Source organism: Pinus tabuliformis, chromosome 9 (assembly GCF_031772625.1).
Source record: "Pinus tabuliformis cultivar Carrire ecotype Pingquan chromosome 9, CPIR1, whole genome shotgun sequence".
Classification (NCBI taxonomy): Eukaryota; Viridiplantae; Streptophyta; class Pinopsida; order Pinales; family Pinaceae; genus Pinus; species Pinus tabuliformis.
The window spans coordinates 1,121,959,357-1,121,986,394 of record NC_142307.1 but is presented as its reverse complement, the minus strand read 5'-3'; positions in this window follow the sequence as shown (position 1 = coordinate 1,121,986,394).

Genomic DNA, 27,038 nt, shown 5'->3' with positions numbered 1-27,038 from the left:
ATAGGATTATCCAATTCTCCCTCACCAGCCTGTGGCAGTACTTCCCCCAGCGTAATACATGACGCATCCACCTGCATATGAAATTCCTTCTTCCAATCTGGGAAGACTAGGATAGGCACGATGACCATTTTGTCCTTTAACACATCAAGGCTCTGCTGACATTCTTCATTCCAACAGAATGTAGCATCCTTCTTCAATAGATTTTCCATTGGCACGGTGATCTAGGCATAACCCTTGATGAACTTCCTATACTATCTTATATGCCCCAACTTTGTGCGCAGTTGTTTCACACTTCTCGGCGTCTCCAAGTTGATTATGACCACGATCTTAGCAGGGTGTACCATCAAGCCTTGTTTTCATACCACATGATCCAACAAGATCCCGAAAGGGACAAAAACAAACTTTTCTTCAAATTGAGAACTATCTGATACCTCTGACATGTATCCAACATCAAGTGTAGACTAGCTACGTGGCACTTTACTAGTCCAAACACCATCCAATCATCGAAGTATACTTCCAAAAACTTGTGAATGAAGTCTTTGAATGCCGCGATGACTATGCATGAAAAAATCACTGGCACGTTCTTCAGTCCAAAAGGCATGATCCGAAATTGATCAAGGATCTAGAAAAAGCCTAAAAATCAAAGTTACTAGATTCAACTGGAAGCAACGTCATTGCGTATAGCTCGCAGAAATGACTCCAATGCAACTTGAACGGGTGCATATGGCCTCCGGATGAATGAGCAACTACTTGTTGAAGATTGTGATGAATCAGTGCATGTCACATTTTTACTTCTCGACACATGGCATTTATAGTTATTGGTGCAACAACTTCAGTTTGGGTGCAGGTCTTCATTAAGGTATCAAGTCTCATAGCACAAACATGGTTTATGAAATATATAAAATGTGGTGTAAAGAAACCATATATTAAAACATAAGCCATGTTAATAAAGTTTGTTAAGTGCAAGTATACACATTACAAAATGGTGAACGCACATTAATATGGTTAAACCCATATATAAGGTGGGTACATTACATGGTTGAACACATAAGGTGGGTACATTAATATGGTTGAATTCATATAATATGGTGCAGAGTTATGGTATACCGATATAGTTTGTGGTGTGACAACAACGAATGTGGCATCACTGTCGAAGGCATATACGCTGTGGATGTAAACCATTTTATGCCATGGGAGCCACCACTCCACCATGACCACAAAGGATTTGGCACCGTCTTGAACCACCATTCACATGTGACATACTATATTTGATATGTGGTTGTAACGTTTTATGCCACGGGAAGATAGTTTATGCAGCCATCATATTTATGTTATATTTATAGGGTTGGTTGCATAATATCGTATGCCATGTATAACATTGGATTGCGCCAGGGTTTAATGTATTATGTGGTTGTTATGTGTATAATTGCCATTGCACCGAATGTAATATTTTATGGTGCGGTTCTAAACAATAAGTTAACTATAGAGCCATATTGTTATACGGTTACAAAGGTGATATGTAATTTAATTCATTTGCTATATTTGGTTAAGCATAAAAGCTTTATAAACATGGTAATGTAATTCCAGGTAAAAGGGGAGAGTTGTGACATTTTGTACAATAGAGAAGAATTTTTGTGTAGCTTTGAAGATTTGGAGGCAGAACTTTGCAGGTTTATTCTGGGAGTTGTAGGTGGTTTTTATCAGCTCCGTCAGTTGCGTCAGATTTCTGAGGTTGAGAAGAACAAAACTAGACCAGCCAAGGATCTTATTGATGTAACTTTGATGTATTTTTTAGGGTTTGAATTTCTAATATAAGGGCCTCCTCGTTGAAGACTTAGCCCGGAGATGTAGGCTTTGAGATTGTCGAACTCTGTTATCAACCTCTTGTGTCACTTTTCTTCTTATGGTTTGCTATTCTAATTTGCTACAATATTATTATTCAGTTCTCCATGCTTATGTATTTAATGGTGTTTTAAAAGCATGCATTAACACTTTCTAACAACGAATAAATCACAATTTCAATTAAATATCTTTTTTGGGATCATTTGATATAAGAGGAGGTTGTTGTTAACTATGATTTGGAGTGTGCATGATGACTAGGAGAAAATCGAAGCTTGGTGAAGGAGAACATGTTGCAGGAGATCCAAAAATTGGCTCGAGAAGAAGGACAACTCGAGGAGACGAAATGGATGAAGAAGGAAGCAATGATCATCCATTTGGATCTGATGCAGGCTTCGTATATGCTTTCATGACCTTGCGAGCCATGGTTGAAGAAATTTATCGAGATTTTAAGACAGTAAAGTCTAAAGATGAAGAAGGGCAGCCATCATAATCTGGAAAAGAAGATGAAAGTGATCAAAAAGACCTTATCACTTCTCTCTTGAATCCATTTAAAACTTCAAAACCGTTGTTGAAACTCGATGTTAAGTTCGAGTTACCCATGTAAAATGGATGAGTTGATGCCAAGAAGCTTCACAAATAGGTCAGGAAAATGGAGGTATATTGTAGCGTGCAATAGATCGCTGAAGATGAAGTCAAAATCATACTAGCATCACTTCGTTTAATGGGCACAACATTGATCTGGTGGCAGAGTAAGTTACAGAAAGGTACTGAGCATATCGGTAATATTTTTCCATCATGGTTTGATTTTATTACTGCACTTAGAAAGCAATTTTATCCATTGGGATATAAGGAAAAATATTTAATAAAATGGAAATGACTAAAAGTTAGGAAAGGTCAATCAGTGCAGGAATATATAGATGAGTTTCGTAAGAAGGCATTGATGTTAGATATTCCTTTGTATACTCAAGAAACTCTAATGAAATACATAGGAGGATTACCTGAGTATGTTCGTAATATTGTATTTATGTTCAGTCGTACTAACCTGGATGAAGCGGTAGTACAAGTGACTTACATTGAAGCAGGTAAGTTGGGAGTTGGGGTATCATCAGAATCGACATCCAGAATGGAGAGCAAGGGAAAAGGGAAAGTGAAGAAAGTAAACTTCGGAAAGAAGGAGTTTGAAAATCTCTCTTGTAAGCATTGTAAGAAAGTTGGTCACGACGAGGATCACTGTTGGTAATTGCATCTCGAAATGAAACCAAAGTGGATCAAAAAATGGAAGCAAAAGGTTGCAACAACAACGAAACCCTTAGACCTAGGGTCAGATTCAGGCGATGAGACGCAAGATCACATCATTGATTATGACTGGTAAATCCGATGAAAGTAATGATTCTAACAGTTCTAGAGGCAAGTTATTCCATATAGGGGTTGTTATGAAACATAAAAAGATCGACACATTATTAGATAATGGATATCAAGTTAATCTAATTTCAGAGAAAGTGGTTAAGAAATTGGGATTGAAAACCATAAAGCATCGTAAACCGTATACTTTAATTCAGATGAGAAGAAATCACAAATTATGAGTAACTGAGCAACGCATGTTACCGTTTACAATAACTTCTCAATTTAAGGATAAAGTGATGTCTTATGTGGTAAAACTAGATATATCTGGGATGCTCTTCGGTAGCCTGTATTTATATGATAGAAAAATAATATTTTACAAGGAACATAATCAATATCACTTGTTCAAAAAAGGAATTGAATATGTTGTACATTTTCATCACACAAAAGTAGATAAATCTCTTTTTATAATTGAACAATTAAAACAAGCAGTGTATGCTAATAAAGATGTTGTTGTAGAATCTAAAGAACCTAAGCAAGAGATCATTAAAGTTAATTAGAAACAGATAGCTTTGCTTAAGGAATCCAAAATTGTACATCAACAAGAGCTGCAGCATGATAAATTGAGTTTTGTTTCCGCTATGAAAGGAAAGTAAGGTATGGTTTCAGATATGTCGATACTTTCAATGTTGTTAATGGGTTTATTACTGTTTAGTGGTGCCTGGATATTAACAGCAAATGTGAATGTGGATATGGATGAAAAATGACTTGATATATTCTGTAGTTTGTGTGTTTTCCTGACGATTGCATGGATGAGTAAAGTGTACATGTGCATAACGATGTGGACAGATACCAGCCATGTGGAAAGATGGAACCAACATTTTTTTTATGGAACTTAAGCCTTTTGGTGGTCCAAAGGGTCTAAACAGGGAGGAAATGATCTGAAATTGATCAAGGATCTAGAAAAATCCTAAAAATAAAGGTAACTGGATTCAAGTGGAAGCAGAGTCATTGCATAGAGCTCACAGAAATGACTCCAACGCAACTCGAACAGGTGCATTTGGCCTCCGGATGAATGAGAAACTACTTGTTGAAGTTTGTGATGAATCAATGCATGTCACATTTTTAGTGCTCGACACATGGCAGTTACAATTATAGGTGCAACAACTTCAGTTTGGGTGCAGGTCTTCATTAAGGTATCAAGTCTCATAGCACAAACATGGTTTATGAAATATATAACATGTGGTGTAAAGAAAACATATATTAAAATATGTTATGGTATTAAAGTTTAAACCACACACCATATATTAAAACATAAGACATGTTAATAAAGTTTCTTAAGCGCAAGTATACACATTACAAAATGGTGAACGTACATTAATATGGTTAAACCCATATATAAGGTGGGTACATTACATGGCTGAACGCATAAGGTGGGTACATTAATATGGTTAAATGCATATAATATGGTGCTGAGTTATGGTATAACAATATAGTTTATGGTGCGACAACAACGAATGTGGCATCACCCTCGGAGGAATATATGTTGTGCATGTAAACTGTTTTATGCCACGGGAGCCACTACTCCACCATGACCATCAAGGATTCGACACCATCTTGAAACCACCATTCACATGTGAAATGCATATTTGATATGTGGTTGTAACGATTTATGCCACGGGTCGATAGTTTATGTGGCCATCATATTTATGTTATATTTATAAGGTTGGTTGCATAATATCGTATGCCATGTATAACATTGGATTGCACCAGGGTTTAATGTATTATGTGATTTTTATGTGTATACTTTCAATTGCACCGAATGTAATATTTTATGGTGCGGTTCTAAACAATATGTTAACTATAGTGCCATATTTTTATATGGTTACGAAGATGATATGTAATTTAATCCATTTGCTATATTTGGTTAAGCCAAAAGCTTTATAAATATGGTAATGTGATTCCAGGTAAAAGGGGAGAGTTGTGACATTTTGTACAATAGAGAAGAATTTTTGTGTAGCTTTGAATATTTGGAGGCAGACTTTGCAGGTTTATTTTGGGAGTTGTAGGGGGTCTATTTCAGCGCCATCAGTTGCGTTGGATTTTTGAGGTTGAGAAGAACACAACTGGACCAGCCAAGGATCTTATTGATGTAACTTTAATGTACTTTTTGTGCTTTGAATTTCTAATATAAAAGCCTCCCCGTTGAAGATTGGGCCTGAAGATGTAGGCTTTGAGATAGCCGAACTCTGTTATCAATCTCTTGTGTCACTTTTATTCTTATGGTTTGCTATTCTAATTTGCTGCAATAGTATTATTCAGTTCTCGATGGTTGTGTATTTAATCGTGCTTCAAAATGATGCATTAACACTTTCTAACAGCGAATAAATCACAATTTCAATTAAAGATCTTTTTGGTGATCATTTGGTATCAGAGGAGGTTGTTGTTAACCGTGATTTGGAGTGTGCATGATCACCATGAGGAAATCTAAGCTTGGTTAAGGAGAACTTGTTGCAGGAGATCTAGAAATTGGCTTGAGAAGAAAGACAACTCGAGGAGACAAAATGGCTGAAGAAGGAAGCAGTGATCATTCGTTTGGATTTGATGTAGTCTTCGTAGATTCTTTCACGACCTTACGATCCATGGTCAAAGAAATGTATCGAGAGTTTAAGACAATAAATTATAAAGACGAAGAAGGGTAGCCATCACAATCTGGAAAATAAGATGAAAGCAATAAAATAGACCCTATCACTTTTCCCTTAAATCCATTTAAAACTTCGTAACTGTTGTTGAATCTCGATGTTAAGTTTGAGTTACCAATGTACAATGGAGAAGTTGATGCTGAGAAGCTTGACATCTCGGTCAGGCAAATGGAGGTATATTGTAGCGTGCAACAGATCGATGAAGATAAAGTCAAAATCAGACTAGCATCGCTTTGTTTAACAGGCACATCATTGATCTGGTGGCAGAGTAAGTTACAGAAAGGTACTAAGCATATCGGTAAGATTTTTCCATCATGTTTTGATTTTATTACTCTACTTAGAAAGCAATTTTATCCATTGGGATATAAGGAAAAAGATTTAATAGAATGGAAAGGACTAAAAGTTAGGAAAGGTCAATTAATGCAGGAATATATAGATGAGTTTCGTAAGAAGGCGTTGATGTTAGATATTCCTTTGTATACTCAAGAAACTCTAATGAAATACATATGAGGATTACATGAGTATATTCGTAATACTTTATTTATGTTCAGTCATACTAACCTGGATGAAGTGGCAGTACAAGCGACTTACACTAAAGCAGGTAAGTTGGGAGTTGGGGTATCATCAGAATCGACAGCGAGAATGAAGAGAAAATGAAAAGGGAAAGTGAAGAAAGTAAAATTTGGTAAGAACGAGGTTGAAGATATCTCTTATAAGCATTACACGAAAGAGGGCCACGACAAGGATCACTGTTGGAAATTGCATCCCGAAATGAAACCAAAGTGGATAAAAAAAGGGAAGCAAAAGGTTGTAGCAACAGCGAAACTGTTGGACCTAGGGTCAGATTCAGGCGATGAGACGCAGATCACATCATTGATTATGACTGGTAAATCCGATGAAAGTAATGATTATAACAGTTCCAGAGGCAAGTTATTCCATATAAGGGTTGTTATGAAATATACAAAGGTCGACACATTATTAGATAGTGGATCTCAAGTTAATATAATTTCAGAAAAAGTGGTTAAGAAATTGGGATTGAAAACCATAAAGCATCGTAAACCATATACTTTAATTTGGATGAGAAGAAATCATAAATTATGAGTAACTAAGCAATGCATGTTACCATTTGCAATAACTTCTCAATTTAAGGATAAGGTGATGTGTGATGTGGTAAAACTAGATACATGTGGGATGGTCTTGGGCAACCCGTATTTATATGATAGAAAAACAATCTCTTACAGGGAACATAATCAATATCACTTGTTCAAAAAAGGAATTGAATATGTTGTACATTCTCATCACACAAAAGCAGATAAATCTTTTTTTATAGTTGAATAGTTAAAACAAGCAGCTTCTGCTAATAAAGATGTTGTTGTACAATCTAAAGAACCTAAGCAAGAGATCGTTAAATTTAATTACAAACAGATAGATATGCTTAAGGAATCCAAAATTGTATATCAACAAGAGTTGTAGCATGATAAATTGAGTTTTGTTTCAGCTATGAATGAAAAGCAGGGTATGGTTTTAGCTTTGTTGATACTTTCAATGTTTTTAATGGGTTTATTACTGTTTAGTGGTTCCTAGATATTAATAGCAAATATGGATGTGGATATGGATGAAAAAGGACTTGATATATTCTGCAGTTCGTGTGTTTTGCTGATGATTGCATGGATGAGTAAAGTGTACAGGTTCAGAACAGAGTGGACAGATACCAGCCAAGTGGGAAAATGGAACCCACATTTGTTTTATGGTACTTAAGCCTTTTGGTGGTCCAAAAGGTCTAAGCAGGGAGGAAATGATCCGAAATTGATCAAGGACATAGAAAAAGGCTAAAAATCAAAGTTATTGGATAAGTGGAAGCAGCCTCATTGCGTAGAGCTTGCAGAAACGACCAACGCAAATCGAACGGGTGAATTTGGCCTCTGGATGAATGAGAAACTACTTGTTGAAGTTTGTGATGAATCAGTGCACGTCGAATTTTCACCTCTTGACACATGGCATTTACAGTTATAAGTGCAACATCTTCAATTTGGGTGCAGGTCTTCATTAAGGTATCAAGTCTCATAGCACAAACATGGTTTATGAAATATATAACATGTGGTGTAAAGAAAACATATATTAAAATATGTTATGGTATTAAAGTTTAAACCACACACCATATATTAAACCATATATTAAAACAGAAGCCATGTTAATAAAGTTTCTTAAGTGTAAGTATACACATTACAAAATGGTGAACATACATTAATATGGTTAAACCCATATATAAGGTCGGTACATTACATGGTTGAACACATAAGGTGGGTACATTAATATGGTTGAATGCATATAATATGGTGTAGAGTTATGGTATAACGATATAGTTTATGGTGCGACAACAACGAATGTGGCATCACTATCAGAGGAATATACGCTATGGATGTAAACCATTTTATGCCATGGGAGCCACCACTTCACCATGACCACAAAGGATTTGGCACCGTCTTGAAACCACCATTCACATGTGACATACTATATTTGATATGTGGTTGTAATGATTTATGCCACGGGTTGATAGTTTATGCGGCCATCATATTTATGTTATATTTATAAGGTTGGTTGCATAATATCGTATGCCATGTATAACATTGGATTGCGCCAGGGTTTAATGTATTATGTGGTTTTTATGTGTATAATTTCCATTGCACCGAATGTAACATTTTATGGTGCGGTTCTAAACAATATGTTAACTATAGAGCCATATTGTTATATGGTTACAAAGGTGATATGTAATTTAATTCATTTACTATATTTGGTTAAGCCAAAAGCTTTATAAATATGGTAATGCAATTCTAGGTAAAATGGGAGAGTTGTGACATTTTGTACAATAGAGGAGAATGTTTGTGTAGCTTTGAATATTTGGAGGCAAAACTTTGTAGCTTTATTCCGGGAGTTGTAGGGTGTCTTTTTCAGCGCCGTCGGTTGCATCGGATTTCTGAAGTCGAGCATAACACAACTGGACCAACCAAGGATCTTTTTGATGTAACTTTGATGTATTTTTTTGGCTTTTTATTTCTAATATAAAGGCCTCCCCATTGAAGAATGGGCGAGGAGATGTAGGCTTTGAGATAACTGAACTTCATTATCAATCTCTTGCGTCACTTTTCTTCTTATGGTTTTCTGTTCTAAATTGCTGTGATATTATTATTTAGTTCTCCATGCTTATGTATTTAATGGTGTTTTTAAATCATAACACTTTCTAACAGTGAATAAATCAAAATTTCAATTAAATATATTTTTGGGGATCGAGGCATCGCAGTATATTGAAAGCATCCCCATTCAGTCACGAAGGTTGTATTACTTCTATCCTCCGGTGTGATCTTGATATGGTGGTACCTGGAGAACCCATCAGTGAATGAATATGCTTCCTATCCTCCTACATTATCCAGCACTTCATCTGTGAATGGAGTTAGAAAGGGGTCATGCACGCAAGCGTCATTCAACTTCCTGAGATCTACACATATCCTTATTTCATCCTTCTACTTCTTTTCGTGAACTAACATTGGGATCACCCAATTAGATTCTTCCATCAGCTCAATAATGCTTACTGCAAGAATTTTATCCAACTCTAAGAGGAACTTTTCTTTATACTTGGGATTGAGGTAGTAAGGCCTTTTCTTAATCGGCTTCGCATCCGGTTTTAAAGTAATCTTCATAACAACCAAGTCCCCTATTATCCCTTTTAAATCTAAAAAATCTATAGGGAGCAAGTCTTGATACTCGCGAAGCAACTCAATGACATTATCTACTATGGCATCATCCCAGTAGTCCCCAATTTTTTCAAATTTCGGCTTCACTTCTGTGCCAATGTTCACCTGTCTAGTTTTGAGCATCACAGTGATATATGTATTCTCTATTTGCAGTCCCTCAACTTCGTGGTGATCTTCAGTCTCTGGGATATTAATGTTCCTTGGATCCGCATGCTCTTCTTTAGCAGTCAAATTGTAGCACTCCAGCGTGTGTCATAGCTCGGTGGTCCAACCTGGTTAAATCAAATCTAAAGGATCCTGCAGTATTCGGAAGATTGCTGCCTTAAGCTCCTACAACGCCTCATAAATATATTCAAATCATGCTCAAAGCTGAATATCATCAAGAATCCCTGTTGCAAAACATCCCATTCTTCAGTGCCATGGTGGACCTCTGTTTTCAAGTACCAGTTCATCGATATTACGTCTAAGGTATGACAGAATAAATGCACCCATTGAGGCTGAGGCTCCACTCCATAAAATTTAGTCCATTTGGCCAAGTGATTGTGTAGATCATTTCTCTGATCATATTTCTCTGTTGTTCATACTTTTGGATGACCAAATCTTATTCTCATCATCTTTTTGTATTTGTGCCAATCATCAAAACTATCCTTGTGCATACCCCACCATCTTGCGGGCATAGCGCACAATGCCAAATCCAGGGCCTGGAAGAAATGATTCTCTAGAACTTCCCTTTCAAATGCATCCAAGAAATTATCAACATCAGTCAAACCATCATGATAGGGAAGACTTCTTATCTCTGATGAGACACAACGCAACGATTTAGTCATTATATTACAACACAACATAGACACTTCCTCCAATTGATTCTTCTAGTGTTCCAACTCCTCATCTGAATCTGAAGTGTAGGAACTTTCGCGGTCACATGCAATACGTCCATCCACTATCAGATTCACCCAATCTTGATCTCGCATCGTTATCTTATAGATCTAGTCCAAATCATCATCACTTTCATAATCGTGGACTGGTTCAGTATAGCGCAGTCCTTCTGCAGGGTCTAGGGGTACTACTACGTGGAGGGATTTCTTCTCAAATGTCATCTTCCATTTCTTTATATTGATTACCCCATTCATATTAGTGGCCCAATCAATCCCAAGGAGCGTGGGGTAGGGATTGTTGTCATCCACAATTTATATCACTTCAAAGTTTGTCAACGCGTTCGCGCCTTCAATATCTACTGTTACTCCCTGAAATCTTCCCATGGGGATGATCTTCTATTGATTTTCCATATGTAACTGAATCAGATACCATTGCAGCACAGGTCTTCCCATTTGATCCCACTTCTGTTTAGTCAAAACATTCACATTTGACCCTAGATCCAAAATAACTTGATCCATTTCATACTCTCCTATCTGCGTAGTGGGCCTCATCTCACACCCTGTCCATGCCTTATGTTTACCAATCTTCCGGATTACACGCAGTCCATTAGGAGCATTTTCTTTTCTGACACACTTATTTATTACTTCCTGCAATCCCTTCACAGCCTTGCTATCATGCAACAGTTTCATACAAGTCACCAAGAAAGTGGTAAGCATAGAAGGGTCCATCTCTTCAGCTCACTTATCCTAACTTCCTGAGGTAGAGGCCTCAACAAATATTTTCTTCGCTTCCATAAATGTTTCCCTCATGTGCTCTAGATCAAACCCAACCTCCTTTTCTACAACTTTGCGGACCCACTCACTTTATTCAGGCTGCTCTCCCTTATCTTCACCAGTCATCACTCCACTTGTCAGCACAATATTCACATTAGAATCCTCTTCCCAAGGCTCAGCCCTAATCATTTGCAGGTTCTGAGTCGGCTGCTGAGGCTGCACCCCCTTTTCGCGTATCTTAGCTAATAATACAAGGCAATCTTCTGTCGCGTGGTCAAACTGAGTACAATATCGACATGACAAACGTGTCGAGTTCGTGCATTCTTGTGCATAGTGTCCTGGTCCTCCATAATTGTAACAAATCACCTAAACCCGACCTCTACCAGGTCCTCCTCCACCTTGTCCTCATTTGTGCCCTTGATATCATCCTCGCGCTCCCCCAACGCCCTGATCCGGAGTCCGAGTTTTTTCCTATACTCTATATGCGAGTGTTCTATCAATCATTAACTCGTAGCTACGACAATCGCGCTCATCATGACCTACCGATTGATAGAATTTGCAGAAGAGATGTCGCGGTGTCTGTACAAATTTCTACAGCAAATGGAAAATGTCTGTGACATGTTTTCTAGCTCTCTAACAGATAGCACACCATAGCGCAGGCCCTATACTTGGCCCTGCTTGAGCTTCCAGCCTAAGAGGCATCGGCCCTCCTGTTGCAAAATAGTTTGTAAGGAATGGACAGTGATATTTGTCATGCCCCTGACTTTTGAATTTTAGGCACCAAAATTATTCGCACACCTCTAGCCGAATTGATCTATCATTCTTTAGACTCTGAAATTATAGGAAAAGGTTCTGCAACTGTGTGTGAATCTGCTGAAATCCGAAGTTAGCATCTTGCATCAGTGTCCCATGCAATATCATCACAATATCCAAGGCTTCTGCCTTGGTCCCAATCTTCTGCTATGATAAAGAAACCCTTAGATGAGGCAGTAATGAAGCCACAAACCATTTGTGGTGCTACCCATCCATAAGATTCATGTTAGCTTTGCGAATTGTGCATTTCTATCTCTGATCCAGGTCCCAGCGTGTTTCACCAGGCTTCATCATGATCTCCTTGAATCCCATAATAGATTGTGCTTCAGACTTGGGCCTACTAAATTCCTCATTCAACGCGGTCTGAATATCTTCTAATGAAGCCATCATGTTATCAGTGTAGTACTTAATATACCATGTTAGTGTGCGTTCCTATAAAGTAGTAACCAATGTTTCTTTCTTCATCTAATCATATGTAATACCCTAAGATTCCCATACAAGCTTCGCGACGAACACAAGAAACTTGGTCCGGATCCTCATTTCCAAAGCCCTTGAACATAGGAAACTTTACTGAATTCGCCATACTGAACAGTGCCGGGGGTGGCAGTGGTGTGGGCGAAGGTGTATGCAGCGGAGGTGAAGATGGAGGTGGTGTGGGTGGGTGGGTTATTCACAGGAATCCTTGTCTTATCAACTAAACAACGTTCTGTAGAGAAGCTTGTGCTACTTCCTCATTATCACTTAGAGGAGGTCCAATCAACGGGCTATATTTAGGGCCTATTTTCCCTCTGTCCCTGAAGATCTTTCAACTTCGCGTAGCTCCAAACATCAAGGTAACTGCATAACCCGCTTTTCACGCAAGATCATCTTAATACAAGTATTTAAAGACCTTAAATACTTACCTCGTGGCCCCTTGAATAAGCCTTGCTCTACTTCACTGTAACTGATAGAAGTATCAACCATGAACTCTGTCACAAATTCTCCTATGATATGATTGAGCCAATGATTGATAGCACGTGTGATGTTATCTTCAGAGGCTTATAATATCTGCACTGACTCTAGGGTCTAGAATATCAGACCGTCAAGCCTCCACCTTCCTTGAAAGGAACATAAGAACATTTCTTGTATCTCTGTTTACAAATATCTGTCCAACCACTGTTCTTTCGTCAATCGCAGATTCCTGTTCTCTTGCACCGCGAATTTTTGGATCTTTCTATCCATGCAATATTCAATTCCTTTATTAGTTGGATTCCAATGATGTGACATCACACATATCTTTATGTAGATCTCGTTCCCAGTAATAGAACCATTTGTTGGCTTAGTGGGCCCTGACCTAGCTTCAATGTTAATTAGCCAAGCAAATCCCTACACTACTGGCCCTTTCATCATCCATCCATGGAGCACAGACTGAAATCTCACCCGAAGCAATATGGGGGGATGCAGGAACCAAGTTTCCACACCCAGAGATGGTAGTGATGTCATTTTATGCGCTAAACCTTCCTTTGCGTAGATTGATAAGCCTTTTAGGGCTTATCGATGTACTTCTCTTATTCGGTCTCTAGACCTTCACGAAGGTCTATGATTGTCCTTCGCATACCCTAAATAGGTGAATCAACCACTTATGGGTCTCTATAATTATTCTTACTTCTATATTTACCGTGATTAGCTTAAGTATCTCATAACTTCAACATGCATTAAGAAGTCTTCATGTAAACAGATATTATTACTTGCGTTCTTACAACAAACTAAAACATACAGATTCATGCATCAATATAGCTTTCAAACATGAACCCAATATTCATCATAACATGAATTCATGCATTCATAACAGAAGTAAATAGATCGAACACATATGATTCCAGAATAATTCTCTTTATTAATGCTTCAGATATTCCTTACAGACTCTAATTGCGCTGCACACATAGCTGCAGGGGTCCGCACACTCAGCTGCACACCTCTACCCTAGGCCTCTGTGCACACAGCTACACAGCCTCTTTCCTATGCTAAGACTCTTCACTCTTAGGTCTCACAAACCTATTACATCCACCTCAATTACCAAAATCTACTAAGTAATGTCTTAGACTCTTCTGAGACTCTCCTTTTTATACAATCCCATGGTTCGTGGACCATGGCTAAATCTCCTAAAGTTGACATGATGTACATAAAAGAAGGGAAGAAACCCTTTATGAAACTTTACCTCTTCGAGCTCTGCGACCACAAAATGTGGACACTTTACACTTTTACACACAAAAATTGGGCTTTTAACCCTAAAATTTACTCTAGGGGACCCGCTCCCAACAAAGCCCAAACCTGTGAGATAGATATCGATCCTAGTGTACCATGCATAGGGTGCTTGTTTGATACTGTACAATTCTCGCTTGAGTTTGCACACATGAGACTCCTGACCAAATGTCTCCAAACCTTTTGGTTACTGGATGTACACCTCCTCCTCAATAACCCCATTGAGAAACATTGTTTTTACATCCATTTGGTGATCTTTCACCCCATTTGTGTAGCTAGAGCAATAATTGATCTAATGGATGACTACCTTGCTACAGGAGAAAAGGTATTCTCATAGTAAATTCCCTCAACTTGAGAGTACCCCTTGGCCACAAATTTGGCCTTATTCTTCTCTATGCTTTCATATGTCATTTGCTTCACCTTGAAGATCCATCTTGAACCCACTATTGATTTATCTACTAGTCTTGGGACCACTTCCCAAACACTTTTCTTTAGAATGGATTTGTATTCCTCCACCATTGCATCAACCCATACAGGTTTTTCTACTGATTCCTCGAAAGAGGATGGCCTAGTCTCTATAATATTAGTCATTAGTGCCATGTAGCTAGTGTACCTCTCAGGTGACCTCCTTTTCCTATGCAAATTTGAAGGAGCTCCCACACTCTGATCCAGATTTAGACAGGAACGCAATAGATTACAGAGATAACCATAAATACAGAGATGCGATAACCATAAATACAGAGATGCAGTGGAAAATACTTCATTTCATTAATGGAAAATATTGAAATATGCTTACAACCAGAAATGGAAATAAACCAGCTAGGGCGATGGTAGCTTATCTCTGAGAAGAGATGTGTGGCTACATGCCTCTGAACTGTTCCGAACTGTGTTACAATGAGGCTCAAAGGCCTATTTATTGTTGAGAAACAATGGAAAACCCTTCACATCCCGAAACCTAACCCGAGAAGATGAAACGCCAAATTGTGGGCCCCGTTTGGGTAAATTGGTACATCAATTTCCCGGGGTCGTAACTTTGGCATACGATCTCCGTTTGACGCGTACGATAGCTCGTTAGAAAGATCTATCTGAGTACTACCACTTTGGGAGGCAACATTCGTCCATGGACCCATGTTTCCCCAGATTCCCAAAAAAACGTCTTTTGGGGCCTCAAAACGGCTCCGGAAGTTCAGGACCCGAAAAACTGCTAAAAATAGTAAACTGTGCTACAATTTAGGAAACTGAAAAGACTGAAAGAGACAGTTGTGGGGGTCCAAATGGGATAGGTGGGTGGCCACCAACATCCACCTGGATCATTCCTCCCCCCTTAGGAAGCAATGGTCCCCATTGTGTTGAGTTCCTCCATCTGCTGAACTTGTCTTGCAATCTCTGATGTGTCCAGTGATGGTGGGAAGCATGGTCGACGATGGTCCACATTGAACATTTTGTGAAGGCGAAGGAATGGAGGTATGATGTGATCCAAAGCATTGTTCCCCATAGGCTTGGTACTGTTGCAAGGACCGTGTCGGAGTGGTCTGAGCTTCTGATGGGTTCTGGTAAGGCGTTCTTTCTGTCGATGCAACCAGACTTTGTCGCCCACCTGAAACTTGTGTGGTACCCCTGTGGGTGAGGAGAAGTTGTTCCTGTGTTCTGCCATGACCGTATCCCTTTGCTGCTGCTGCTGCATGGAGGAACCCTTTGCAGGGGTCATGGATGTAGCAACGATCTTCCCCTTACTTTGGGAGTGAACCAGACATATGAATTTCCTAGTCTGTGATATGAGCTTGCTGCCTTTCTTGGTAGTGATCAAGGATGTGGCAGTAGGTGGGGCTACCTCTGGTATCCTGTATAATGAATTGTTCAAAGAAATAATGACATCACGAGGCCTTGACTCATACACAGCATGTCGCCTCCACAAGTATGGCTGGCCTAATAGTACATCACAAACATCCAGAGGTGTAACATCACATAATACCTCGTCAGTGAAGGGCTTGATGTTGTAGGGAAGGCAGCACTGCTGGCGAACTTTGAGATCTCGTCCTTCATGAAGCCACCCGATACTGTACGGCTGTGGGTGTGGTGTAGTTGGTAGGCCCAACTGCTTCATGACCTCTGCTGAAATGAGGTTCTTTTGGCTGCCACTGTCGACAATGAATTGTAGCGGCGAACCCTTCACCCACATCTGTGAGTGGAAAAGACGCTCCCCTTCCTCTGGATTTTCGGGCTCATCTTTCTGGATCTTGGCGGTGGCAACAGTGGCACTGGGATCTGCATCAATGATCTGCTTCCCTTTGCCATTCCCCTTGTCCGGTTCTGGCTAAGGATCGGAACATGCATCTGATTCGGAAGCCTTCAACTCAGCCACCAGCGACTGCTTGGTTCGACACTCACTTGTGTTATGAGTGGGACTCTTGTGAAACTCACACCACTTTCCTGTGTCCTTCTTCGGCTTCGTGGTGTTGTTCTTTTCTTGTGGCTTCGACGGGTTTTCTTGGGTCACCCCGCCTTGGCTTTGTCCTTTGGGCTTCGGATTTGCAGATCCAAAGTCTCGCTTCTTCTGTTTGAACTTTTGCTCGATTTTGACAGCGTATCGATATGCTGTGCCGAGTGAGGAGATGTTCAAGAACCCCATCTCTTCCTGGATGTATCTGTGTAGGCAGCCACGGTATTTGAGTACCAGATGCAGCTCAGAATCTTTGATACCCAACTGTGTGCAAAGGGTATGAAAAATGTTTGTGAACTCCGGCACATCTTGGTCTCGTCCCTGCCGCAGTGTGGTCCATTTGATGTATTTGTCCTCATAGCTTCCGACAGGGTAGTACTGCTCCTTCATGGCATCCCGAAAGTCATTCCAAGTTGGTGCGGCTGAAAATAGTGAGCCTGTATTTTCATCCTTCTGCTCGCAGTAGGTTTCCCACCAGTCCTTGATGTGGGGGGCTGCTTTGAGAAGAGCGAAAACAATCTTTTCCCGATTTGAAAATTCATGAACAGAAAAATACCCATCTAGCAGATTTAACCATTTATCTACGGCATCTGCGTCTATTTGACCCTCGAAGATGGGGATTTCAAAATTAACTTGTACCTTAAACGGTGTGGCGTTTCCAGAGTCGCTGTTGGAAGTCGATGCGTCGCCTCTGGGTAGCCGCTGAAGGATCTGCGCAAAGCTATCCATCATCGCGTTCCTTTGCCTCTCGAGCACTTCTTCGAGCAAGATTTTGATAGGATCTCCTACCCCCTCGTCTTTCTTCTCATCCGCCATGGGAGACCGTCGGGATTTGCGAGGCTGGTCTTGCAAAGGTTCGACCAGTTCAAGCCCTAACTCCTTATATCCCGATCTCGTTGGGGACATGCAAAGAAAAAGAGAGAAAAAGCAGACCGCTCTGATACCACTGATTCGGATTTAGACAGGAACGCAATAGATTATAGAGAACCATAAATACAGAGATGCGATAACCATAAATACAGAGATGCAGCGGAAATAATACTTCATTTCATTAATGGAAAATACTGAAATATGCTTACAACCAGAAATGGAAATAAACCAGCTAGGGCGATGGTAGCTTATCTCTGAGAAGAGATGTGTGGCTACATGCCTCTGAACTGTTACGAACTGTGTTACAATGAGGCTCGAAGGCCTATTTATTGTTGAGAAACAATGGAAAACCCTTCACATCCCGAAACCTAACCCGGAAAGATGAAACGCCAAATTGTGGGCCCCGTTTGGGTAAATTGGTACATCAATTTCCCGGGGTCGTAACTTTGGCATACGATCTCTGTTTGACGCGTACGATAGCTCGTTAGAAAGATCTATCCGAGTACTACCACTTTGGGAGGCAACATGGGTCCATGGACCCATGTTGCCCCAGATTCCCAAAAAAACGTCGTTTAGGGCCTCAAAACGGCTCCGGAAGTTTAGGACCCAAAAAACTGCTAAAAATAGTAAACTGTGCTACAATTTAGGAAACTGAAAAGACTGAAAGAGACAGTTGTGGGGGTCCAAATAGGATAGGTGGGTGGCCACCAACATCCACTTGGATCACACTCTCCCTCACAACCTGCACAAGTCTATCAACATCCCTGGTTCTTTTTATGCCTTCTCTAGATGGTTCTGCTTGAGTGAATATACCCACTCTCTTCTCGTCAATTTATCATTGCTCCACAACTTCCTGAGGCTCCTCCTTTGGAGCTAAAAGTCGATCTTCTAGTGGGATCTAAAGCTCCCTTTAAAGAGAGTACCACATCACTTTCGCGGCTTAAAACTTTACATCCCTTTGCACAATTGTCATTCTGAGGGATGGAAAATACACATGGTAGTTGTGGGGGGTTCTCCATAACCCACAAATACCCCCAATTTTGCTGTCGACTTGATCTTATTCCTTGAGTCTTTGGAGATATGGCAGTAAATAGAGGCTCCAAGAATCCTAAAGTGTGACACATCCAACGTTTTCACCAATAAACCCTCCTCTAGTGTAATCATTCCAAGAATCTGATGAGGACTCCGGTTCTGCAAATATACTGTTGTGTTGCATGCCTCAGCCCATAAACGCAGAGGTAAGCCTTGGTCATGCAACATCACCCTCACTGCTCCCATAATGCTATGGTTATTTCTCTCATCCACCCCATCCTGTTGTTCATTGTGGGTTGTTGTCAACTCTTGTCGAATGGCTTCTTTCGCACATAAATTTTTAAATTCATTCAACACGTACTCACCTCCATTATCACTCCTAAGAGTCTTCACCTTCTTTCTAGTTTCTTTCTCAACCAGTCCCTTGAATTCTTCAAACTTGGAGAATGTATCATCTTTCTTCTACAAGAACAAGATCCAACACTTTCGTGAGAAGTCATCAATAAAAATGACAAAATATTTGTGTCTGGCAGTGGAGCCTATTGAGAAAGGTACACAGACATTAGAGTGGATCCTTTCTAGGAGTGAATGTGCTTTGTCATACTGATCATGGAATGTGGATTTTATGTACTTCCCCAACATACATCCTTTTCATACATCCTACTACTTAAGTGCTCATTTAGGGAGGCCAATGGTCATTTGTTGTATAATATTCGAGGTTTCATGATGCAAATGGCCAAGTATTATGTGCAAAATTTCACCGACATCATGGCCCACACTTTTTTCACCTTAGTGCTTAATGCAACACAACCTTCCACATCTAGCTTATATATGTTCTTCACACGAACCCTGATCTGCTTTACCTATCCCATTGCTATGTGTCTGAGGAATGATTTTCCTTTGCTGAATGTGACATCATAACCATGGTCTTCAAAAATTGCAACAATGATGATATTTTACTTTAGGCCTAGAACAAAGATGACATCCTTGAGCCTGAGAGGGGAGCCTGAGTCCCTCTAAAAGGCGATTGTACCAATACCATTCACGCTTTACCTTTCGTCATCCCCTAGTTTGATGTGAATCTAGATAAATTTCTCCTCTAGGTTACTGAAAAAATATTTACACCTTGTCATCTCGAACGATGCGCTAGAGTCCAAGTACCACATGTTCTCCATCACTGTGTTGGACATGCATGTGATAAGGGTAAAGTCAAGCTCGAAACATGAAGCCAAGGATTGACCTGTTGCTCCTCCTAATGTATTATTTCTTGCCTTTTTGTGTGGACACTTCATGGCATAGTGCACGTATTCATGACAATGGAAGCATTTAATTTTTGATAGATATTTCTTCTTTTCGCCTTCGATGGATTCTGGTTTGGTTTGAGATTTATTCCCTTTTCCCTTATTTCCCTTTCCAACGAATGTAAATTTTTCTTCATCATCACCCTTGGATGAGGTCCCATATCTAGCATTCCACCTTATTCCTCCTGTACCAAATCAGAACATAAGGTTTCCCAATTCAGGGGTTTCTCCCTCCCGTTCACTGAAACTTGATAGTTATGCCAGCTCTTTGGAAGGCCCATAATGTCTAGGGTAACCAAGTCATCCAGTGAAACAGTAACACCAACTCCTACAAGATTATCACTAACTTGTGTGAACATTCTTAGATACTATGCGATAGTGTCATTCCTCAACATCTTGATATATTAAAGTTTATCCTTGAGCACCAACTTCCCATGGTCACTACTATTATGGAATGGATTTGTTAACACGTACCACATTGCATAAGGATTTTATTTCTAATGGAGATTGGTGACAATGTGGTCCTATACTCCTTATAATAGATATCATAATCCATCCAATATTATTCTCCTCACCTTGGCTTCATCTTTCCTCCACTGAGCAAGGTTATGGGCATCAGATTCCGTTGGTTTTGCAAAATCTCTCTTGATGTATTCTAGCAATCCATTGTCATCAAATACCTCCTCCATGCAATCCTTCCATGCGATTAAATTAGAGTTTACCTTCAAGGCATACTCTAGCCTCAACCCGTTGAAGGTCATCTTCTTAGGTATGAAGAGATCCCGCTACATTGAACTACAAATTCGAACATCCTGAGAAACAGCTTTGAAATTCCTACTCTAATGTGAATCTTTCTCCAATAAGATGTAGAAATTATGGTGTATATTTTCAACTGCTCATGAAGTTGTAATCAAAAGCAAAAGACAAAAACCTACTCTACTACTCTGTGGAAGTTAATTCCCAATTTAGAGCAAAAAATTCAGACATGCAATAAGAAATAACACGCACGCACATAGTATTTTTCCTGGGGAAAAAAATATGCTAAAAACCCCAATGTTTTCTTGCATTAATATGATGAATAGAGAAGTATTACAATTTCTTTGCTCAACTGAGTACAACCTGCAAGTGAATAATGTATCTCTCACGCATTGAGAAGCTATGATGTAGACTTAGTCAATTTATGCTTCTGCTTGAGCCCCTATTTCCTTGTCCAATTTCTTGAGAAATTAGGCCCCTATTTAGGAATTTTTCCAAAATGGATTGCGCAATTTCGAAGGTTGATCATCTGACTGTATGCAACACCTATACACTCAAGACTAATCTATAATTGATGTTACACTACCTTGAAATCTCCACGACAACTGGGGAACTCAAATTCTTTCCATGCACTAGCTATTTTGGGATGATTGATCAGTTAACTAGATGATCACTGAGTTTGACTGAAGTCCCACTCCATAACTGGCCTTCCACTAGTTCGTCCAACATTAGAACTAGTTTAACTGAATACAACTTGAGATAACTCACATTTATTGCTAGAAAGTAGCAATCACACATTCTTAACTAAACTCTAACTCCTCCAACTCAAATTTATTAAGTAAACTAGGTGACACAAGCCATGTCGCACAAGTTAATTGCATCCAAGTTGTCTGCTAATGTGGAAATTTATTTTTTCTCAATTTAATGAAGGCAAAATCAAGTTGATAAATTATTTGCAATGACAGCTAGAAGTTACAGCACAACAACGTGTTGATAATAGCAACCAGCCGATAGAAGTAGAATTCAAAATAAATGAAACAGCTAAAAAACACATAATATTAAAACACAATTGATGGAGACCCCGAAAATTAATCCAACTGTGTTATTGCCAATCCACATTCAGCGAAAGTGCCTCCATCGTTCCTTTCACGAAGCACCCCTCTGTTTTCAGCCTCCATCGCCCTAAATCCCATCAGTTGTTGTCGACCTGCATTGCTCCACTTCTTGAAGAACCGATCAACAACATAAAGGCAGACCCCTAATCCTTTACCTTTACCTTTTTTACTAGTGCCTCATATTGAAAAAATTAAGACAAAATTAAATTTTGAGACAAAATATTTCTTTTGTCTTAAAAAATTGTTTTAAAATCCCCCTCCATGTAGTAGTGCCAAATGCAACGACGGGAAAGCTGTCTCTAATTGTATCAGCAAATATTGAAGGGACAGAAGAGGAAATGATGTCCACTAAATCTTGCTAGGAAAGGTTGTCAAGTTCTTCAGAGTTGGCTACCCCCACAAAATGAACAACCCAAAAAATTGTTGTATTTATATAAGATAACATGAATGTTAAGTGAAATAACAACCTTGTTATAGGCGTAAGATAGTAGTAGCTTGCAAGATGGCAGACTTAGGGCATACTGTTAGAGTCAATCTTGTAGTTGTTAGATAATATTTTCTTAAATTGATATGTTTTTGCCTTAATTGTTAGTTGTCTTAAATGGATTTCATTTTAAGTGGCCATTGTCTTAAATATAAAGTTTTGTCTCAATTTTTTTTATCTTAAATATAAAGTTTTGTCTCAAAATACTTTTGTCTTAAATTGTTTTTGTCTTAAATATAAAGTTTTGTCTTAAAATATATTTGTCTCAAACTGTTTTTGTCTTAAATATAAAGTCGTCTTAAAATATTTTTGTCTTAAACTGTTTTTGTCTTAAATATAAAGTTTTGTCTTAAAATATTTTTTGTCTCAAACTATTTTTTGTGTTAAATTTTATAATTAAGACAATTCAATTGATACTACATTTTAACGTAAAATAACTAAAATAAAAAGTGACTTTTTAAGACAAAATATTTGTTTTGTCTTAAAAATAATGTCTTAAAAGTGTCGTTGGTGTAGTAATGGAAAGACTATTGAAACTTAATTGGGAAGGGATTGTTCAATTGCCATATATTAGATCGACATCACATCTCTATTAATTGTTTTCCTAAAAACAATTTAGAGATACATGTTCTTAAGCTACTATCCATATGTTAAAGAAAATGGCATATATCTGAAGAAAATTGTTGACACCTAATCATCAAGATTGGGTGAACATAATGTAAATAAATAAATAAGTAATGTGAACAGTCATCGGGAGATGAACTGAACAATCTCTCCCTCATGTATATAATAAGGCCACCCTGAAGGAATAAACATACGAATCAGTTTTGCTTTGAGGAGTTACTGCCTGGTCTGACATGGTATCAGAGCCAGCTCCCAAAATAGTTGTAACTCCCTTCTGCCTACTGCTCTCTGTCCACTGTCCACTGCCCCTGTGCGCTATGTCTGCCATAATTAACTTTGAATTATCTGACCTGATAGCCTCAGACCTGAAAATCCTCTGAATCGCTGAGTTGAATGCCCTTGAGGCCATGCTACTGCGTTGAATGGTCCAAGTAGCTATGCAGAGGAGCAGTGAAACATTGCTAGTGCATGAATCTACTCCATGACCATGTTCACTACGTGAATCAAAGCCTCTATCTACAATTTTTTTTTGAAGATTTAGAGATCAGCTAGACGACTTGCAATCATGGTATTTACGCTGGTATGGCTATGCGTTGAAGTTTCTTTGGCAATCTATTGAAGTTTCTGGCTATGCGTTGAAGATTTTTGGCCATACGTTAGTATACAAGTGTGGTGTTCACTGGTTTATGAAGGGAAAACGTTGAAGTTAATGCCATAAGTTGAACACTATTTTACCATTGTATTAACACTGTTTTACTACTGTATTAATGTTGTTTGGTATGGTATTCACGCTGTTGTATTAAGGCTATTTGATATGGTATTTACACTGTTTTGAACGCTAACAGCGCTGGTACAGTATCACTTTGTTGCACTCATTTACGAAGATAGGCCTCTTCTGGTACACAGTTCTTGACACTACTGTTCAGTTGCTTTTTGAAAACCGTGATGGTCCTTCAAGATTTGTAATTATTTTTTATAAAGCCGTGTAAAGGACTGTGACTGTTGTGATATATAGATGAAGTGCTAAAGTCTAATTTTATGACCTAGTGGCCTTTGTTAAATGGCATATATTAAATGATGGTATACATTGAACACTGAAAGCATTGTCTTTATTCCAAGTTGAGCAGCCACCATCGAAGCCCCAACTTTCTCTATTGTATTATATGCGCGTTATCTGTTGGTTGAATTGAGCACTGAGTCCATGCACTTTGCGCTATATCGTTCAACCTTTGGAGGTTGGTTAATATAGTCTCTGTACATTGAGTACGTGTATTAAATATTGAGCATGAGTTTGGATTGATTTCATTTCAATTTAACTTGTGTTGACCATCGTCTAAAGTTTGGAAAGCTCGTGCTTGTTGAATGTTGGTTGTATGGGCTATTTTCTGCATTGGATTGGTGAATGTACATGGTATTGGATTGATATGCGGTGAATTTAAGTTGGGAGTACTATGTGAAGGGCCACTATCACGTTGTTGGAACTTTGATATAAACCTTGTTGTATGCTTTGTAAAGCTTTGTGTCTAGCGCTGCACAGTTTTTTATATATATTTATGGTATATTTAGGCTGCCATATATATATATATATATATATATATATATATATATATATATATATATATATATACATACACACACACAGTCACTCATATTTCGGCTGTCTCACCCATATATTCTATACTTTAACGCTGTCCAGATGAATGCCAATTGACATTTGAATTTGCTGTCCCATCTTATTTTTCCCATTAAGAGTAAAAGTTTTGCAGCAGAATTTTTTTGTTACAATATGCATTCAATAGGAAGAGGTGGTCGAAGAGGAAGAGGAAGATATTTCAGAGGTAGGGGGGGAAGACACTCTCAAGGAGAAAAGGTAGATTTGCAGTGCATACGCTGCAAGAGAAATGGATCACATGATGCCTCTATATGCAAGTTACCATGGGACAAAATTGAGCAGCAAAGAAGCCAACAGAAAGGTAAAACTGATGATACAGACAAAGGTAAAGCACCTGAATCTGCTCACTATGTTGTGGCGCAATGTAACATTGGAGTAAATGAAGATTTATTTAATGCTTCACTTGCTTCTTGGAAAAATGATTGGTTGCTTGATTCAGGAGAAACCTACCACATGACTCATAGAAAAGATTTTTTTGAAGAATTTACTAACAATGTTGATGGAGCAGTATACTTTGCAGACCAATCAAAAATCAAGCCATTAGGGCTTGGCACAATCAGGCTTAAACTGCCTGGTCTTCCATAATTTCTTCTGCATCATGTTCTATATCTCCCACAGCTCAAGAGAAACTTGTTGTCCTTGGTCCACATCCGCCAACAAGGTCACTCCATTCATATGTTTGATGGCAAGCTTGAGGTAAGAAAAGCATCTGACCACTAACTTTTCATGAGGGGAATAGAAGAAGAAAGGCTTCTCAAGCTGCAAGGAACCTTTGCTCGCGCACAACATTTCTCATACAATTCTCATCATGAAGAAGGTACACTTCCATCAAGTTTATTATGGCATGCTAGATTTGGACATTTGAACTATGACAGTCTCTGCTTGTTGAAGAAAAATGGTGTTGTTGGTTTGCCTACAATTCCTAGGAAACTTAAGCAATGTGATGCTTGCATCCTAGGAAAGCATAACAAACAGTCTTTTCATGATTCACATTCAAGAGCACATAGAAAACTTGAACTCATTCATTCAGATTTATGTGGTCCAATGCTTGTTCCTTCTGCAAATGGAAACAAATATATAATGACATTTATTGATGACTACACAAGAATGTGTTGGGTTTATTTTATTGAAGAACAAATCTGATGATTTTCAAACATTCAAGAACTTTCATAAATGGATTGAAAATGATGCACAATATCATATTGGGTCTATTCGCACTGATAATGGAAAAGAATACACATCAAATGAATTTGAAAACTATCTTCGCCAACATGGGATCAAACATCAAACAAGTGTGCCTTATAATCCCCAACAGAATGGTGTAGCTGAAAGAATGAATAGGACAATCTTAAATATGGAATGATCCATGCTCTTCTTCAAAAATGTAAGGATAATGTTTTGGGCTGATGCTGTTCTATGTGCTGCATATATAAAGAATAGATGTCCATCTAATGCTATTAGAAACAAGACTCCATATGAAATGTGGTATGGACATTTTCCTTCGGTAAAGCATTTCAGGGTCTTTGGTTCCACCTGTTATACCTTGATACCAAAGGTACATAGAAACAAACTTGGTGCTAGAAGTCATAAGTGTATCTTCTTGGGGTATTCAAACACCTCCAAAGCATACCATCTCTTTGATGAAGTAAATAAAAAGTTTGTTGTATCTAGAGATGTAATTTTTCTTGAATCATCCAAAACTGACAATGTTGTTGAGCGGCAACTTGATCTCTTGGATAGATTCGCAAAAGCAAAATCATTTCAAGAATTTGATAATCAGATTCCACATCTTGAAGGGGGGATTCCTATACTAGATCAACATGTGGAATCTTCTTTTGAGGAACACTCTCCCCCGCATGAAACTCCAACAACAGATGATGCTTTAAGTGATGTGATTGATAGAATTGGGAGACTCAATCTTGATTCAGTCCCAACTCAATCAATGGAGAAGCCTGGACCATCTGAGAAAGGTCCCCCAAAGTGGCTGACAAAGACACTTGAAAGTGTTCATCCTGATGAGGTTGGAAAGACAGGAACTAGAAATTCAAACTAGCAAAATGGAGGTGATGTGGATGACTCTAATTCACATGTTGATATGGATGTTTCTTATGATTGTGAATTGAACTTGTCTACACAATTTGAACCAACTTCCTTCAAAGAAGCTGCTTCTCATGATGAATGGAAAGAAGCGATGCAAAAGGAGTATGATGCCCTCATAAAGAATGACACTTGGAAGCTGGTTGATCCTCCATTAGGAACCAAACCAATTAGCTGCAACTGGGTCTACAAGAACAAGTATAAAGCTGATGGCTCACTTTACAAGCACAAAGCTAGGCTTTTGGCAAAAGGTTTTGCATAGAAGGAAGGGGTCGATTATGAGGAGACTTTTTCCCCCACAACAAAATGG